The sequence below is a fragment of the Bicyclus anynana genome, chromosome 15 (genome assembly GCF_947172395.1).
Source record: "Bicyclus anynana chromosome 15, ilBicAnyn1.1, whole genome shotgun sequence".
NCBI lineage: Eukaryota > Metazoa > Arthropoda > Insecta > Lepidoptera > Nymphalidae > Bicyclus > Bicyclus anynana.
In genome coordinates, this window is record NC_069097.1 from 337,639 (window position 1) to 358,499 (window position 20,861).

Below are 20,861 nucleotides of genomic sequence, written 5' to 3' on the forward strand. Positions count from 1 at the left end.
ATACATTTGTTGTGCAATAATATTTGAATGTGTTTATTTGTGCATACGCCTGTATTGCTCCCAGACGGGCTCGCTGACAGCTATACGGTCTCTCATCTGGTTTTCTGTAAAGTCACAATACGTTATTGGCTTTCACAGGTTCCACTAAATAACGGGATATAGTTTGGACAATAATTCCTTCGGTTTGTTTGTGTGCCGCTGACGCGCTAACGGCATGGAGTTACCCTATTTGTTTCTTTTTCTATATTTATCGACCAAGGCTAATGTCTATCGTTGTGCTTCGATTGTAATGCTTATGTTGCACCGATTTATGCGATGATTATGTTATGTCTTGATGAATTTCAGGGAAAGTAGGGCGGTGTGGCCCAATTGCTACGAAATAGTATAGTGTGTGCATTCTGGTGGTCAGTAGGTGAGTTTATGATTATTTTATTGAACTGAAAATCCATAGAGTTCTGTTCAATTATCACGTATTTCACTATTTAATCTGACCAGTCTTAGAAGTATAGAATATCTGGGCTTCAGCTTTCGGCTTATACGGTACAAAAAATATGTCTTTTGAAACCTTATTGCGTCTCTTGAGTCTCTTTATTATTCTCTCTTTAGTTAATTAGTCTTCGTCTATTATTATATTCAATATATTTTTATCAGCGTAACCTCCATATCTAAGTACATTAAACCTCGCCCACTTTATAGTAGACAGATAGATATTATTTTTTATTTTAACGTTGGTAAGTAGGTACCCAAGTAAATATGTGGCTAGCATCAATCACTGTCACATGATAAACCTTGTATTTACATTTGATAATCCGGACGTTTAATAGAGGGATTATTTCCTTTCTCGACCGGTAGGTATCTTGTTTGCTAACACGTGTTATGATAAGGAACGTTCAATAATCAACGGATTGTGGGTTTGAACGTAGTGGCCCCTTTATTGAGTCTCCCGATATTATTAACTATTCAATTGGTAGGTAATTCATTCTTGATGTTTATAAGAATTTGGGCATGATTATTGATTTTTTTTAAATAACAAATGCCTGCATTATATGTATTTCAACTACGATCTAAGTTGCTGAGCTTCTTCATCTTATATTAAATAAAGAGCCTAATATGTTATGTTAACTTAAATATTGTATTGTATTGGATAAAGATATTGCATTTAATTATTTTTCCCAAATGTATATTAAGAAAATGATATCTAACTAACTGTCTGAGATATTATATCAACGCACATGTCCAATGGCTGGGACTAACATTATTTCCTTTAAGGCGAAATTGTGAAGTTTTTCCATTCCATACGCCGGTTCTGATCGTGTGTACATAATCAAGAGCATATTTCACATCACTCGACATCAACGACAAACTTAACGTTGCACCTCTCATCCACTCGGCTCAAAGGCGCGCTTACCTGTAACGACCACAAGCAATGGTAAAAGCCTCAAACCTGACAGAGCTAATTAAAGTTGCGTCGGCACTAGAGCGCATCTTAACCCTCGCAGAGTCACAGCAGACAATGCGCGCGACGCCGTGGTGGGGGTGAGAGCGGCCCTCGACTGCGCCGCTGTAATCAGGGCTAATAGAACCTCGTACGCTTTGATCTGCGGCTCAAAGCGCGCCGCACGACCGACGAACGAGCTAGAATTGGCAGGTAATAACGATTTTGTAGCGAGTTTTTGAAGTATGAGTAAAATGTACGATAATTTTGTTTATATTTACACAGTATAGAATTTTTCAATATGTGACATAAAAAATATATTATCACCATGTTTGCCACCGCCTAACTTAATACAGAAAGACGTATTAATATAGCAAATCATTGTACCAAGTATTGGGCAAAGTTTTAGTATTTTATATCTGAAAATATTTATTATACCCCAATCATACAGTGACTATATGCGTTAACAGAATCATAAAAATTTAATGAAGTAACATAAAACCACTAGCAATGTCTGGCGAAATCCAAGCCTACGTCCCAAGGTGCATACGGAATCCGTGAAGAGTCTTACACAGAGCACAATATTGTTTTCTTTCTGCTTTGCGCCGCTCGGGTACCGCGGCGGGTGCGACTTTTACGACCAATATACACTGAGCTTGAAAACGCGTCCAATGTTAAGAAAGAAAGAAAATATTTTTTTAGTGTTACTATCATCGAAACATTATATAATTATAATAATTGAAAAATTATTAAAAAATTGAAAAATTATTAAAAAATAAAAAAAAAATCATTAAACATGTAATGAAACATCAATACATGTTTCATTAAACGTTTTAATTTAAAGTGTAAAGAAAAGTAGATTAAGAAACAGTACTTTCATAATTGGTTGGTGGAACTCATAAAATCTTTAAACGAGACCGTCAACAACAACCAAAAAGTAAACCTGTTATTTTATAAATATTCATAATATGTAATCACAACTGCTGCAAGTGATATCATAAATAAAAAAAAAAACTAGGCACATTATGTTGATGCTGTGTTTGCACCCGCCTTTAATTGATTCCTTTGTTGCGGGCAAATCGCAACGGTGTCCTTACGGCCACATTCCTACTTCACGGGTTAAGCGACTTTGTTTACAAGAGCTTGATACTTTACAACAGGTAGAGTGGTTCCTTATTTTACGATTGATTCCAAATGAGAATAAGCTTTATATTATGCTCTTTATGCGATATAGGTAGTCTCTTTTCCCCACCAACTTTGTGTAAATAAAGATACCTAGTACCCGAAATCGGTATAGTATTATATTTACGGACTTACAGACATCGTGTCGCCCTGTAGGCCTAATATACGACCGAACGTATCTCGTAAAGATCAATAGACAAATTATTATCAACAAATGGAACCACGACCGGAAATATCGCTATCTCTTTCGTTGCGTTGCGACAAAATAGATAAGTAGGAAGTTTGGCGACTCCGCCGCCATTGGTTGATATTTTGTTTATTTTTCTTTACAAGTAATGTGGTACAAAGTACAAGGTTTATATAGAAAAATACTACTGGCATGAAAATAGTACACACTAAGTGAAATTAAGTTGGTAACTGTCAAGTATTTTTTCAAAAGTAGTTTATCAATATTAAATTGTCGATAAGTATATTCTATGAGAATTATTGTTCGAACATCACTAGCAGTGTTTTGTGAAAGTTGTGAAAAGTATGATGAACAGTACCTACTTTTGTTTATAAAATTCGTCACTAAGTCATGTGGCGTTGGTGGTGTAATGGTCAGCATAGTTGCCTTCCAAGCAGTTGATCCGGGTTCGATTCCCGGCCAACGCACACTTTTTACTTTTTTACACACTTTGAGAATTTTCTTAATTTTCAATGAAGCTTTTATTTAAGTAAATGTAATTTTTTGAAACCACAATGTAAAATCATAGATAAATTTTTTTTCAAGTTTTCGCTATACACTAACAGATGGCGCAAGTAGTACTTAATTCAGCGCTTAGTAAGCATAATTTGTGCGACGTTAGAATACGTTAGTCTCTATTCTATAAATCTACCCTAAACCAATATAATTCCTTCCAAATTAAACACTTCAAAATCAATTTCGGTCGACTGTTTGTGTTTACAGAGATCCTCGAAGGAAATGGCGGAAATTACTCGAAATTACATCTTCCGTACGTACAGAGTATATTATGGTATAGGTACACCTAGCTACAGACGCCACAATTTAATAATGTAAGCTCATTCATGTGCGTGAATACCTATTTACTTCGTAAATTGTGGATTAAATAATAATAATTTAACGCGAGAATTAGGTGGTACCATTCATTAATAGATCAATTTGAAAGAGTTCGATTTTCGCGCGATTTCATAAAGAAATATGAATTTGTGATCCGAATGGAAGCGTCACGAATCTTTATTTAAAGCCGATTTGCAGATATTTTTACTATTGCACCTATTTTGTAAATTAGTAGTTTTGTCGAACTTTTGACGGCCTTTGTGGCGCAGTGATTCATGCGGTGGATTTACAGATGGAGGTCCTAGGTTCGATCCCCGACTGGGCAGAATTGCGGATTTCTGAAATTTTGGTCCAGGAATTTTGGCATGGGTAACTTGTTAAGCATAAAAAAACACTATAAGTACATAATTATAAAAAAACTCTCATCAAGTCGATAAAATACACTACCTATACACCTATAGGTGTGTAGTGTATTCACACACTTTAACTTAGTCACACAAAAACTGTTAAAAATGTAATCTATGTACTAAAGCAGCTGCAGCGAATAAATATTGATAACAGTTAATTAGTATCAACTACCAATGGAAACTGTGCTTATATTATTTTACGATAGCTTCTATGAGCACTTATAAAGACAGTCAAGTGTAGAAAACAATCTATACGAAAATTGCCGGCAAGAAATTGACCAGCTGTTCTTTTACTAAATATGAATATAAATGTTACGGTGAAAAAGTTATACAGTTTATCTCCTTCTGTCTGATCATCAACTGATAATGTTGCCTATTATATCTAGGTATACTTTTCCGGAAAACCGGAAACATTTCCTTGCGTAAAGTCGATTTGTCTTTGAGTCGCCTTTCAAGACGTGGAGCCATGATGTCTCGGGGATTGCGACGGCAAACAGAGATAGCACAAATGAGCTGAAAGGATATGGGTCGAGCCTCCTGCGGTACCTCGCCCTCTGCGGACGCTTACTACGTGACTTATGATAGCCTGGTACCTGAAAAGAGCCCGTTTGTGTTTGTTCCTTCTGATCACTCAAAGGTTTCTTCGAGTTTTTCACTAATATTTTGTTTCAAAAGACTGCGATGTTCGATGAAAACCGAGTAAATCGTCTCATTAGAATTTAAGCATTTTTTGCATATAATATACGAAAATTAACGTATAAAGTCGGAGTTTTCGCTCCACAGCGCCTGATTTACTAATTCGTTTTGAAACGATTACCACATGCGTTTTAATCTGATAGCGCTAAATAGAAGAAATAATTTTTCATACATTACATAAAAATAAAAAATCATCCTTGAAAGAAAATCATCCTTGATAGGAATGAAAGATTAAGTAATAAACGGCGTCATATTTTGTTATGTAAACTTAATTTGTGGAAGTAGGTAATCTCTTTAGAATGAAACGAATTATTTTCATCACATATCTTATAATCATATTCCACAGAAATACATATTTTATACAATTTTCCATAGCGAATATTCTAGAATTCATTTTATCATACAATGTAGTCTGTACAAGATGCAACATGTTTCAGGAAACTTAATTTAACCGCGGCGCGCTGAGAGCCTGGTACAATTTTCAACACTCAATCCTGCAACTTATTTTCATCCCTATAATTATGTCATTAATGAACTTCAATTCCAGGTAGGAGTATGTGAAATGTAGGAAAAAGTCCTCGTTCCTTACTCTAGGAAAATTTTAAATGGAATTTCGCCGGTGCATGATTTTTCGGCATAATAATAAATACGACAAGCAAAAGCCATTCAATTAATGATCGGAGTCCAGACCATCGGCTCTCGACGAGGAAATACTTTTAATTGGATTGTCAATAAATTCTTCGTTGAGACAGCAAATTTTTATAAACTCAAAAAGACATTTTTTGTAGATGTTCACATTTGGTCTACATCCTGAATTTTTAGTAGGCTTTCATTAATGATTTCGTATGAATATGGTAATTTGTTCAGCATACTTTCTGCAGAACTCTTGCTGTAGCTGTTGCGCAGCTAGATCATCTATATCTTTATCCTCTATATATATACAAATGAATTGCTGTTCATTAGTCTCGCTAAACGGCTGAACGGATTAATCTTATCTTGGTTTTGAAATGTTCGTGGAGGTATAGGGAAGGTTTAAAAGGTGAGAAAAATTAGAATAATTGCCAAGAAAACCATAATAACAACCCTTTTCTTTTTTCCCATACAAATTTTTTAGAGTCAAGGGGTAGAGTAGGGGTACGGTAGGAATACGGTAGGGGTACGGTGAGCTACGGTAGGGGTACGATAGGAGTACAGTAGGGGTACGGTAGGGCTACGCTAGGGATACGGTAGGGGTACGGTAGGGGTAGGGAAGAAGTGCACATAAGTCAACGCGAACAGCGAAGCTTGACCGGGTCTGCTAGTCACGGATGTACCTATGTTTTTATAAAATGAAATAAGTCACTTGAACATTATCACACTTGATAGTGAGTGTAAATGTTGTTTATGATTGCTTTAAAATGCTTTTGCACTATTTTTTTTAAAGTTAACAAAGTTGTACAAATCAACGAAATGAATAATTATGTGTAGATTTTTATCTCCTGATTACCTTGTTATTACTATACCTTTTAGAAAATTTTATACGCTAATTTTTTTTTAAGTCTAGTTGCAGATGTCAAATCTTTGTGATTTTGTGGTTGTCCGTATATCCGTTGTATTTTTCATAAATAAATAAATAATAAATAAAATTTTTATTAAGTATCTTTCAGCCTAAATGAGGTAAATGAAATCAAATTATCTTGTGTCTGTTTCTTCCATTTCTTTTATCTTTTCGAACTTTTTAACCATATGCAACTAGGTACCTGCACTACAGTTCTTACCAGCAATATTTTCTTGTTGAAACAATAAAACAAAGTCTGTTTGTTGTGGGCAAAAATAAAACCGTTTTTTCACTTGAAGCGCGCAGGCGGCAAGATTTGCGGACGCCGGGTCTCAAGTCTGCCGAAATTACTTCATAATGCCTTCCTTCCTCGCCAAGGTAAGCAAAAGGCGTTGCGTGCAAATTGTTCTATTGTCTTGAGGGTTAGTGTTGGCTGGAACTAAATAAATATTCTTTTTGTAGACGTTTTAAATGTGTTTTTGGGATTTTGATTTTTTGTGAATTTTTGTAAACTTAAAACAGTAATCTCGTAGCAAACAAGATACCTATATTGTAGTGTGACTATTTTCAACGTTGCGTGTTTCTAGGAGGGATTTCCTGTATTTCCTGATAGCCTGCTTTGTTTTGTAATCTGTAAGTATTCCATTACATGCAGTGGAAGGGTTGAAACCTGAAAACCCTTAACTTTTAAACCATAACGAAAAAGAATTATAAAGAGGTAACAAAAGCAAATATAAATTGATATCTAGATGTGGTAGATCTTTGTATGAAAGAGCTCATTCGGGAAAGTACAACTGCCAGGTCTGTAGAGAACGGTAGTTGGAATTGTAAGGTTATAATTGTCCCCTTAGGGACTTTTGAAGCATCGCATTGACTTACGCATACCGAGTACAAGAAATGCTCTGTTTTCAATTTAAAAAGCCACCGAACTTTTTAGTTTTAAAGGTTTTCCACAGATAGCGACGAAACTCGTACAATGGGCATTATTGCTCGGAAGAAACCGAAGCTGATTTACTGAATGTTTAAACTATTGATATGGAAGACTAGGAACACAGAAAAGTCAGAAAGGTCGCTGCGAGCCGCGCTACCGTTTACAACACTGGCCCAGAGTAAGAGGTGGGTCGCTGCGAGCCGTCAGCCGGCGCTCTGTGAGAGTATAATTTGTTCGCGCAAACAGCTGGAGGTTTCTGCCTCCTTTGATATTTTAAACTGGCCGTCACGACGACGTTTCTCGTACTTGTTACGCGATAAAAACATAAAACTGTGCGAATATTTCAGGACATTTTCGATTGCACAGGAGTACAGTGTCGTAAACCTTCATCAGTCTTTATATAACGGTTCACTACAGGGTCAAACATCACCCCTTAAAGGACAATATATAGAAGGAGAGTCCAGATACTTGTCGTTTAGTTGAAGAAGATAATGTCCAAAAATATGATTATTGCATCTTGAACATGACAAATAAATCAATAAAAAACAAAAATATTTTCTTCTGTTCAACCTCACAGGTAAAGTCTCAATAGCTCAACGGTAAGAGCGATTAGACTCATCATCGAGGGGTGGTGGTTCAATCCTCACCCCGTTGGTATTGCCTTACTCACTCCTTTCTTTCTAGCACAGTCTTTCCCGACTAGTTGGAGGGAATATATTAAAAAATATTAAACAAAAAACTGTAAAAGTGTGTGCTAGAGGTATAAAGTAGCTGCAAAAATTGTGCAGCATTTAGTGACACGCCGCACGTTGGTTGATGCAAGCACACACCACGGATAGTAGGGGAGTCCGGGATGCTAAATTTGCAGTTACTACAGCGTCAGGGGGACCGATTACATTTGGTAGATTAAATGATAGGAAGAATAAATGGTTATTTACTTTTTACTACTTATAGATTGTGGCACACACCACAAAGCCTCACCCATAGTCATATCAACTTTGCAACTCGTTGTGCTATGGCGGTGTCTTTAGTTCTTAGGAGAGTACTTAGTAGGTACTAAGATTAATTGATTTATTATTGTACAGATTTTGCAGTGGAATTGAAAATGCATAACAAACATCTACTAAGGAGGTAAGTATAACGAATATAACGTTTCCAGGACATTCTCCACATTGTACAAATATCATTCGTTCAGTGTTCAACACAACTAAAGGCTGAAAGCTCGATAAACAAACAAAGAGTAAATTAACACAAATGATGGAACATTGTATAGTATATAAAGAATATTATAAACCGTCACTCTGCGCCAGGCGCACAACACACGCATTACGCGCACAAAGCGGTGCACTAAAAGAAAATTACAGGCGCAGCTACCACTGAAACTCGAAGGCACTCGGAGCGCGGCATCAGACGTTAGATATCAAAAAGTCTCTTTCCGTCCCATCGGCGTCCCTCCCGCGGTGAAGTGACTTTCATTAGACAACAAGCTCGAAAACAAAAACGAGTGTACGCAACAATTCGCCCTAACTACTTCAAGTTGAACCTCGCCCCCCGCGCGCCGCCCGCACCCCCGGCCTCCGCTTAAAAGCCATTAACCGCGCCTTTGATCTGCCGCGCGCCAGCTATGATTGCTTCGACTGGCCACTTAAAACTATTGCCGCCGTGCCGTGCCGTTCGAACTGTGGTCTTTCCCTGAAGATATTTTTTTTATTTGCTACCGTACGGATCCGTTATTTCTTTAGTTTATTTTTGCGATCGTCGTTAATTTGATTTCATGCGACGGTCGAGTGGCGGGACCTGAAAAACTCGTGCGGATTTTCGGCCTCCCTAAATTTTTTCCCGTGAGATGCTATCACCTCTAGAGTGAGCGATGATGCGAAACGGCAGTTTCAATAATTGGCGGCTTTAATAATTTTTGCACGTGGTTTTGTAGGTATGTAATATTGTGGATTTACTTGATTACTTCAGCCACAGTATACTTGTACTGTGCTTCAGCGTTTATTAGGTAAATCTAAATTGTACGTTAACGTAAACGTAAATGTACATACTTACGTTTGTAAGTATGTACGTTTCGATTTCAGTTGATGTAAGTAAGTTACATCGCTGACTATTAAGTATTGGGTAGATTACAATAAATACTATATTATTGTAATATAGTCGTGAGAAATTATTTTAATTTTCAAAAAAACAAAACTCTAGTCATTATTTTTTCACCTGAGAAAAGATTTTCCACATATCTACTCTTTCATTCTCTGTTTTACTCCTATCGCCAAGATTAATTATAACTAACTATAACATCTAGTTAGTTATCTATACTTCTGATAGACGTAAATAAGTAGCATATTATACGAATATATACAGAATACACATTGTTTTTTTTCGGATGGGTCTTAATTGTCCCAAATCAAATCTTGCTACAAACTCAAAGCCTAACGAGACAATCATTAAATATATCGCGCCGGCAACAGAAAAGACATTACCAAGATCATTAAAACTGATTTGCAAATGTCGGCGCCCGTCAAATCCTACTTATCAGGCAGAATGCGAGCGCGCATTGTTTCCCCATCGAGCATCGGAAGCGCATAACGAAGCAGTGCTATTGACGGCTCCACTTGAAGGAAGATGCATGATTATAATTAACTGCCGGCTGTAGGGCGCGGGCTGAGTGGCGGCCGGTGGGCGGGCGGTTGCTGGTTTTGTGTCACTATTTCGACTTTTCTATCCAACGGGGTTGTAAGTTGTAGTAGCGTACTTTGTAATAGCTTGAACAGTATTTCACAGTTGGCCTTCACTGTTGCTTGGTAAGAGAATTAGACTGTATTACGGTCTAAAAGATTGGCGATGAAGGCACATAAGCATTTCTTAAGTGTTTTACTCCTTGGTTCAGTGGCCTGTGTGGCTTCGCATCATGAGTTCCTGGGTTTGAGCCCTAGGTCGGACTTGAAACATTGATCAACAGAACAAGAAATCAGAAACGGCCTTTAACAGCGCCGCATATTTAAATAAAGGAGCGAAATATATATGTATTGACTGCGACACTAGGACTTCAGTTTCGGTATGCCAATTTTGTTGAAGGAAGGTATTTAGGTCTTCAACACTGGAACCGAATGCTTAACTTTCTTATTGTTCAAGAAACAGAGACACCATAAAGTGGCGAACCATTATTTTGTTTGACAGGTACCTACGAAAAATGGCTTTTTTTTTTTAAATAATTTTTTTATAACTTGATTCAGGAGCCGCCTCATTATTCAGCTTTGGGGTAATTCGCCCGCTGTTCGCTCAGCTGTCCGCTCCGCTATCCGCTTCGTTACCCGCTCCGCGCGCGCATTGCGCCGGCGCTATGTTTCAGATTTGAGTCACACGGGGTAATTAGCTAGAGACCTTTGTGCCGACGGTCTTTGATACCTCACTTTTAAAGTGCATTCATACTCTCGCGGATAGTACGAGTATTTTCAAAGTAACATTTTGTTAGAGACGTGCCACTTGGATTATCTTGTCGGAGTCATTAATTAATTGCAATGTTTTCGAGTATTTCTTTTTTTCTCTTTTATTGTTCTATTTCCTTGTGATTGTTTAGTATGTCATAGGGTAATTTATAACTTAATAGACTTTGTAAGTCAAAGATGTTTTTTAGAGGCACTACGAAACGTTGCCGGTTTTTCGTAGACCATTTATGTCCTATTGAAAACTATTTTAACTGACATGTTTTTTATAGAGCAACTATAATGCTCTCTCCGGTAATTGATTTTTTGCAGCAGATAACTGAAAAACTAAACTTTTCAAAAGGGCTTTCCTTCAAATAATTTCCTTAACTCCACCAAAAAATACAGCCAGAATTAAACAAAATGCTAGCTATTCGTTTGATGTACACGCTAACATTTGAGTAACATAATTCAACGCACACAATGACATTATGATATCTAGTATCTACATCCGAGCGAGGGATGACAGCTTCTTTGAATAACACTGATCCTGCGGGCCAGTGGCTCGGAAGCGATCCGCGACAATGGCGTGAGACGCAAGTCTTTGATATATCGATATTTGTGTCTGCACCTTTGCAAAACACCTATCTTACTTATTACAATACTTGTACAATATATTATGGCGCTCGCTTGTCGATTTAATACATCTGTATATTGGAGACAGCTATTATCAATTTCCTCTCTAGTATATAATGCCAGGTTAAGGTAACTTGCTCTAAGCAATCATCCTTGAACTACAAATTTTTAATTTAAAAAATGTTAATACGTAAAATCAAAATCAAAAATCATTTAATTCAAGAAGGCTCAGTTTACAAGCACTTTTGACACGTCAGTTGACTATTTGTAAAGATTCTACCACCGGTTCGGAAGGCAGGTTCTGCTGAGAAGATACCGGCAAAAAAATCAACAGTTGCTCTTTTGAAAAAGTCATACTTATAATTTACAATTGATAACATATGGTGATACATATTAACATCAACTTCAAACGTGCAGATTTAGAAATGGCTTTGACTTTGATGTGCTTGCTTTTTTTTCTTTTTGGTGCCCCCCTAGACGGGATGCCCTAGCAATAGTTGATTTAATAGCAAGGCTAATCCAGGACTGCTGTTAAACTTAAAACTTAGGCTGCACCGTCAAGGTGCCCCGAGGTGACTAGCATGACCAAACTTTGTTCTGATAGATAAGTTGTACTCAAAGTATAGGTGTTCTTTTTTATGGAATTAGACATTAGAAGACTTTGGCCTAGGATTTCTTATATAGCATATTCAGTGACGCGCTCTTTAAACATGCAAAAAAGCACTGCCTACCCGGAGTATTCACTTTTTAATTTGTACAAATTGTACATATAGTACCTTGTGCCCGCCTCTGGGTATATTACTTCGAGTTCTACAGGTCTTATTCATATTAGTCTTTGTAACGCGGTTGTCTGACAGAAGTACCTATTGCAAATATAAGGAAGTAGCTGTAGGGAACAAAGAAGCAACTGTGAGCGCCCATCAGGCCCGAATCAGAACAAACAGCGAGTGCAGCTGCGAGGCTCTCGGCACTCGGCAGCTCGCGGGGCTGCAAAGGGAATACGCGATGAGGCGGCGCGGGCTGTGATCTTTGCTGCCAATGCTCAAATACGACGTTGTTAGTTTCTTTGACTTTTTCGTGTGCGCCTACTCTTTCTTTGTGCTGTGCTTCAAGTGCTATAGTTTTTAGGGTTCAGGAAGTCAAAAGAAAATAACAGAAGCCAAGGACCTTATATATAGTCTTCGACATTCACAAATTAGTAGTAGTAACTTTTCAAAAACTCTTTAAATATACCGCGACCCACGAGTATGTCAGTGTATGAGATCAACAGCTTCTCAAATATCTTTCTTGAATTTGAACAAATGTCTTAATCTTCAAATGTGCGCTTTCTTAGTACATACTATGTATTCTGTGGTATAGACTTGACTACAATCTCACCTGATGCAATCTAAGATGAAAGCGGGCTAACTTGTTGAGTATAGGACGAAAATCCACACCTCTTTCGGTTTCTACACGACTCGTACCGGAACGCTAAATCGCTTAGCGATACGTCATTGCCAGTAGGGTGGTAACTAGCCACGACCGAAGCCTCTTCGACCGAAGCTTCTACCAGTCAGACATAGACCAATTAGAAATCCTCAATTAGCCCAGTCGGGGATCTAACCTAAGACCTCCGTCTTGTGAATCCACCGAGCACTGCACCACGGAGGTCGTAAAAATAAAAAATTAAAATTTTAATTGTGCGACGTATAAACAATTGTGCCGGAAAGTTAAAAAATCTACTAAGATTAGTGTGGATTTAAGTTTTGTTCAAAATTTTATTAAGTTAGAAATTAGTCTTAAGGCCTAACCCCTCTCATTCTGAGAGGAGACTCGTGAACAACAGTGATTCGAACACGGGTTGTTAATGATGATAAGAAATAAGTTAGGTCATTCAATATTTCCAATGAAGGTACACTTAAACGTTTCTTGTACATATTACCAACAAAACTTCTTAAAGATCGATTCTTTATGGCGCTGACGTTTCGTTTTAGACGCGAAAATGCACCCCTAGTGTTCCCGTACCTTCGTGATACCTTCCCTAGGGACCTTCCCTCCCTCTCACTCCCCCGGAAAATGTATGTTTGTCGCGCACACTGGAAACGTCATTGCGTGGCGCATTGTCTGAACACTCCACGAAATATAAATTAAAATCTAAACATATGCACTTAAAGTTGAATTTTATTTGATCAGTAAACGTAGAAGGGAAATTGGCATTTACAACGGGAGTAGAAAAGCCAGTTTTCCGCGGCAGAATTTGAAAATGGAATTTGACTTTGCACAAAAACAAAGTTATGTTTTACGGTCCACTCCTTTTCAATTATAGCTTAGTGCTGTTGTTATAAAGGTTGTTTTTGGTTTTGGAAATGGATTATGGAAGTGTTGCTTTGCACGCTCGGAACAGACCGACGGCCGCATTCGTTGATATGTACCGGCACGCGAATGTTTTTGTTTCATTCTTTTTTTGAATATTAGTTTTCTTTTTAATGTGACGTTGGTTTTTAAAACACCGATAGGAATGGAGTGGCCAGTGTTTGTGTGACAATTGTGTAAAGAGGTTTTTGTGTTGCGAAGTTTTTACTCTGTGGCTTGTTTTGTATACGAATATTTGAATTTACAAAGTTTAGTAGAAAAGTAAAGTATTGACTTAGTAAACTATAAGTATTTTTAATCTGTTTTATCAAGAAATAGTTCGAGTTTTAAAATAAGGTGAGTTTTGCAATATTTAGGATTTGAAATTGATTTCAGGTTCTAATTTTTCATATTTATTTAAATGATGTAATATTTATAAAATGTATGATCTAAAAACTTTTGTGTTTACTATATACCTATTGTATATTAATGAACAAAATAAAAATTATAGTTTAGTTGTACTATAAAATAATAGGTATAGTAAAGTCATACCTAATGACTTAGGTATATTACTAGTAGATACTCGTTCAATAAGTAATTGGGTTACGTACACCATTACGCTGGACAGAACTGAGTAAACTTTGTTACATAGATAGATTATAGTTTAGATTAGCACATAAGTTACATTTCATTCCGTTATTCCTACGAAAACGAGGATGCTATCTAGCGGGAGATATCCAGTACATTATTAAAAACTTTCATTTAGTGTCTCTACGTTTTAGTAGGATGTGATGGAAAGCAGGTTACAAAAGTGATGGGTTAGCATTTGTGGGTGCAGGTGGAGTGCGTGGGTCGTTGACCCCGTTGCCATGGCGACGGGCAGCGTGTGCGGAGCCTTGGTTGCTGAAACGGGGGCTTCCTGCAATCATTTTGGGGTGCTACTGCAAATATACCTACTTTATTCGAGTTTGTACCTACATTAATCGTAGGAGAACATTAAAAATGGTACCTACAGGTATTTTATTTCCAAAACACTCGTTAGCTTTGCTCGTCAAAGTGTACCAGGTGCAGACAGGCGGGTTTTTATACACTTGTACCAAAAATGTATAAACTACACTAAAAACCCCTTAATTTATAACGTTCAATCATGATAAACCTTCATAGGGGGTTAGTAGCCCTTTATCAATTATAAGTAAGAAGTACCGATTGTACTACAGTTAATGGCGAATGGTAAAACTTTATTGTGTTATTTCCTTCCTCCTTTTGTAATAAGTCTTTTGAAGGAAGTTTTCAGCATGTAAAATAGGTAAGACTCAGAAAAACAGCTTCATACTTTATTTTACTTATTTATACTGTAGGTTACTAATCTCTGACTTAAAAATATTTTCAATTGAAATGCGAAACATTTTAAAATAAATCTAATTAGATACCTACATATAGATGATTTATTTAAGAAATAATTCGAATTTTTTGCAGAGCAACTATGAATAAAAATTATTAAATGAAAAAATATTTGGAGCATGATAATTGGTGCTCTTAAAACAATTTTCATCTTTATCCTTCTTTCTATAAAATATATGACATTAATTTGTACGAGGAAATATTATGAAGCATCATTCCATTTTCCAGACTTTTAAAGATTCATTTTGTACAAATAAATTTTCAAAAATGTGTTTTCCCTCGCCATACTTAGGTAATATGCCCACACCCAAAAAACGTCATGAAATGAGTAGAGAGATAATATTGCTGGATGAATTTGGAAATTCTTTAAACTCAACGAAATGTTTAAACTGCTTTCTGCTTTTTAGGTGCGTGTGTATCAGTAGAATCATGGCCGAATTAAAAAATCACTTCTTGGCTAAGGTTTGAAATAAGAAAAATACATTTTTGTTATAAAACTATAACAAACGCGACGAATGTTTTAATTTCACAAATTTTCCAGCTATAATAATGATATTAGAAATGAAAAACTTGTAGTGTAATATACATATATTTTTCGATGGTGGGAGGCTTCGGCCGTGGCTAGTTACCACCCTACCGACAATGACGTACCGCCAAGCGATTTAGCGTTCTGGTACGATGTCGTGTAGAAACCGAAAGCAGTGTGGATTTCATCCTACTCTTAACAAGTTAGCCCGCTTCCATCTTAGATTGCATCATCACTTACCATCAGGTAAGATTGTAGTCAAGGCCTAACTTGTAGAAAATAATAAAAAAAAAAAGCATAACACTGTACTGTATGTGGTATGAAGATCAAGGCATTAAATCGCTGGCTACCCCTTTCCCACCTGTGCCCGCACACACGCAAGGGTTGCCGCAGAAATTAAGAAAAAACAATAGAAAGTGTTTGCGGCGCAGACTCAAGTCCCCGATTCACGGACACCTTACCCTCTAGGGTCGCGAGGTATGCACCCTTTAAGTTATTATAATTCTTAGCACCCCTGCAGACTAAACTTTCAACAACTGACTTAAAAAGTACGAGGTTCTATTTGACGTGAATTTCCAGTTAATTTTTTTATACTACGAGATACAAATGTATCACCTAATTTTAATGGAAAACTATAGCCTAACAAACAGTTTATGCAAGCAAGACGTCTTACAATGCGCCGTATGTCATTCTGAGATAGGAATTATAGCTTGGCAACTTCGTTCGTAACACTCCCGATGATCCGCGCGGGCCGGGGGGCGCACGCACGATTACACATCCGCACAGCCTTTCCCCCAGTCGCCTGCATGTCCTCAATGAGCTTGCCAGACTATAGACCTCTTGTAGTTTCCAGTCATCAGCATCGTTTTACGTTTTACAGTTTATTGTTTAAAGGTAAACGACAAATTAATCTAACATCTCTGCGCTGTTCAAGGTACTGTGTCTAGTATACCACATGAGGTCGTAACTATGAGCGGACTTCCATACGGTAACTAACTTTCTGACAAAATGTGGACACCCTGTGTCCAATGATTTTGTACTTTTAGATATTTTACGAGTCTAAAAAATCACCGCAAAATGTGACCCGAACATATGTATTCCACTGAACGCACATGCACAATTTTATGTTTACTTACATTATATATTTACGTATATCGTTTTTACACTTCCTGAACACACAACTCGACATTGTAGACAATATTTAGCTATTATTTGTTTATTTACTAAGTCACTAAATTAAATTAAGACAATCAGCGACCTCAGATCCGACGCACTAGTGACAAATCTAATTGTATAAAATCTTTACCTGTTTCCGAGTAACGCAAACTTAACTTAGATCTGATATCATGTTTTTCCTCCTTAAGTAAGGTTTGCAAGAGCCCTTACTCCGTCACCCTTCCAGTTATTATAATTCTTATTTTGCTAGGCGGCTGCAAGCGGCGGGGTGAATACTTTAATATGCGGCTTAATATTGTGCGCCGATCCGTCTTGCTGCTCCGGTGAGAGATATTGCTTGTGTTTTGATAAGCGAACAGTTTCTTTGTTGGATTTCTTACTAAAAGGGCAACAATATGACCCTTACCATACATACTTTTTATTATATTTGTTACAGCTGTCATACTTTTTGTAGTAAAATAAAAAAAAAATATGTTAACGTAAGTAAAAACATTTTCATATTCGAAGTTCAATTCCTTACATCAAATCAGATTACTCCAGAGTTAGTCAAAATAAATATTATTTTATCAGCCTATGTATAATTAGCTGACGCTGCGATGTTTTACCCGCGTGGTTCCCGTTACCGTAGGAATATACGCCTCCCGCGGTAAATGGGCTATCTAAGATTGAAAATTTTTTTCAAATCGGACCAGTACTTCCTAAGATTAGCGCGTTCTAGCAAACAAACAAACAAATTCTTCAGCTTTATAATATTAGTATGGATGATGGTAGTGCAACTTTTTGAAGTCTTGTATAAAATAATGACTAAGTTACTGAACTCGTTTATTATTTTTGAATACATAAGTTACTTAAATAATAATGTATATAGGACTATATAGCAAGAAATATAAAAGGTGAAGTCTCAAGTAAGTCGTGCGACGTGGTCGCCCTAGCCAAGACGGCAGCCCATTGATTGGCGGTCGAGGGTCGGTAATTGCTTCACACCTCGCGCCGCGCTGCAGGCGGATCCAATTTCTGCAGCGACTTCATACACCGAAGACCTCGTCTTTACTAATTATGTTGCTTCTAATGGCATGGAACTGTATGTCCAGCCTTCTTACATCTATGAAAATAATTCAAAAAATTCAAAAAGAAATATATTAACAATATTGAAAAAATCTTAAAAACAATAAAGTTACCTGAACTTAGAAATTGTGGCGATACTAATTACGAGACATATTATCTATATTAATGTTCAGACAAACGTACACTCCAGATATTAATATCTGTTAACCAACTAAAACAGTTTTTAGCTTTGTTATAAATTACTATCCGACGCCCCACGGTCCCATGGGAATACGAGGTTAGGTTTATACATGCCTCTGAGACTTACAAATAACGTGACTTTCTATTGGTAAAAGATTTTTCAGAATCGGTTAGTAGATCAGATCCAGAGATTACTACAACTTCATAAACTTTATCTTAATATTTATAAGCCTCAACGGCTCAACGGTAAGAGCGGTCAAACTTATCAATGAGGGGTGGTGGTTCGATCCCCGCCCCGTTGGTCTATTGTCGTACCCACTCCTAATACAGTCCTTCCCGACTAGTTGGAGGGGAATAGGAATATTGGTCATATATAAAAAGCCACCACAACCCAAGAATTAAGAAGCTTTTGTACCTTTTAATTACAGTTAATATGCAAAAACATAATTTCATTTCATTTCAAAGTTTCATTTCATTCATATTTTATAGTGTGAGGGTTGTTACTCTAAATTAACTTTTTGTCATTTATTTAATTGTAGCATATTTATATTTAGAATAAACTTATTCGATAAATAGCAAAATCCACATGGATGAAGATACAGGCATCCGACTTTTTTTCTTTAAAAAATGGGGTTTTCCGTCGAGACGTGGCGACATGGTCACCGTAGCAGGAGGGTAGCATTGATCGGGGGCGCACTGTAATACGTATTGCTTCACACCTCGCGGCCCAAGGGTAGAGTTTCTTCTGCGAAGCGAGGGGACGATTATTTCATTAAAAACGTGTAAAATGTGTCTACTCGCTTACTTACTTACCTTGTCTATATACGATACCGATGTTAGCGAATTTATTAAGTAATTTTTATTATAAGGCATGATATTATATTATGGTATACTTTATGTCGTCGTTCCCGCTGTTTCTACGCTTAGATTTTCTATGCGCAACGGATTTTATTACAGTTTTTAGTAAAGGATAATAAATTCAAGAGGTTTATATGAATAAGAGACGTGATAGCTCAGTGGATATGACCTCTGTCTTCAACTCCGGAGGTTCGAATCCGGTCCGGGGAATGCACCTCCAACTTTTCAGTTGTGTGCATTTTACGAAATTAAATATCACGTGTGTAAAACGGTGAAGGAAAACATCGTGATTTTCTTAATTCTCTGCGTGTGTGAAGTCTGCCAATTCGCATTGGGCCAGCGTGGTGGACTATTGGCCCTCCCTCCCCTATCATCAAACCCTCTCATTCTGAGAGGAGACTCGAGCTCAGCAGTGTGCCGAATATGGGTTGATAATGATGATGATGATGATGATGATGATGATATGAATAGCTCAACATTGTTTCTCTCGCAGACTAAGTTAAGACTTGTAATAAAGTTCCTTCGCAGCTTCTGTGTATCTGCAATCGATGGACTCAAAACCTCACCTATTAAAATGGTATAAGTTTTCATATAGCTTTCAATAGAGCGCGGAGAGATTCTATGTAAAGGTTTAGCGATATTCACACTAGGACATACTTATAGGCTTATATTTTATTCCAGATTTGCGTAAAAGAAAGAAAACATGAAAATATACTCAGGAATTTCACAGATAAGTGCGTACAGATAGATAGACTGAAAGATGAAATTTTTAAATTTACGCGTAAAACAAAGAAAGACGTTAGAATTTTTAAATTTTTAAATTTACGCGTAAAACAAAGAAGTTTAGTTAGAAATACGGTTTTTCGTGTGCTCTTTTATTTTTTGTAATAATCATCGTGCAGATGAAGATTGTGCTGTTTCAAATTATATTTGTCAATAAATCATCATCATCATCATTATCAGCCGATGGACGTCCACTGCTGGACATAGGCCTCTTGCATGGACCTTTATGCATAATGATCTCGAGCCGCCAGCATCCAGCGGTTTCCTGCAATCCGCTTGATGTCCTCGGTCCACCTAGGTCTACCACAAGGTCAGTAAATATTGAAAAACAAATAATATCGAAAGTTATAAATTGATTCGGTTTTGAGGTGTTGTCCGCTATTTCAACAGCAAATGCGTTTGTGCATACAATGAGCTGATGCAGCGACGCAAGTCATTAGCACTTGACCGCATAAAACGAAAACCTGCTAGAGCCAGACCTGCCGCATTTTATGAAGGCTGAAAGTTTGTCAGTCTATGCTCTTATCATAGGTAAGTAGTGGACCGATTTAAGAATCCAGATTCTCAATTGTCCAAGTATAAAATATATTTTTTCCACAGTATATCATAAAGTGTTGGTCGACCAGGACTGACGACATACTTATTGACGACGGAAGTATTGGCTACCGTACTTATTTATGGTAGGAGCATACTTTTTTCCTAATAAAAGCCATATAAAAACTACTTCTGGTTTGTTGATGATGAGGGTTCGGTGTGGTGGTAATTTTTGTTTATTTATAACTAATTGAACTATGGATTAGTGTAACGGTATGGCTTCAATGGTGTGGTAACTTGGGCAGAGAGGGATTATACCGAGGAAGATCAGCGTAAGAGAGGTGGGCCCATTTGGTCAACTAATCATCATTGTCATTGTCATTTGTATATTTATATAGCCTCGTAAATGAAGGTAAGGTCTGGGTACCGCAGGCTCTTATTTCAGCAGCTGTGTGCGGTGTCGGCGGCAATGCGGGATTTTTGCTAACTGTGCGTGTTAATTAACCTGCGGCATTTGTTTAATCGAGCTGTGATAGCCCAGTGGATATGACCTCTGCCTCCGATTCCGGAGGGTGTGGGTTCGAATCCGGTCCGGGGCATGCACCTCCAATTTTTCACTTGTGTGCATTTTAAGAAATTAAATATCACGTGTCTCAATCGGTGAAGGAAAACATCGTGAGGAAACCTGCATACCAGAGAAT

The 20,861-nt window shown here is 37.3% G+C and overlaps 1 non-coding gene across 1 annotated transcript; it reads left to right on the forward strand.

Annotated features, from left to right (window-relative positions):
• Nucleotides 1–3,199: 3,199 nt before the first annotated feature.
• On the forward strand, nucleotides 3,200–3,271 carry Trnag-ucc (transfer RNA glycine (anticodon UCC)). Its single transcript has one exon. It is a non-coding gene; the product is annotated as a tRNA-Gly (tRNA).
• Nucleotides 3,272–20,861: the final 17,590 nt, after the last annotated feature.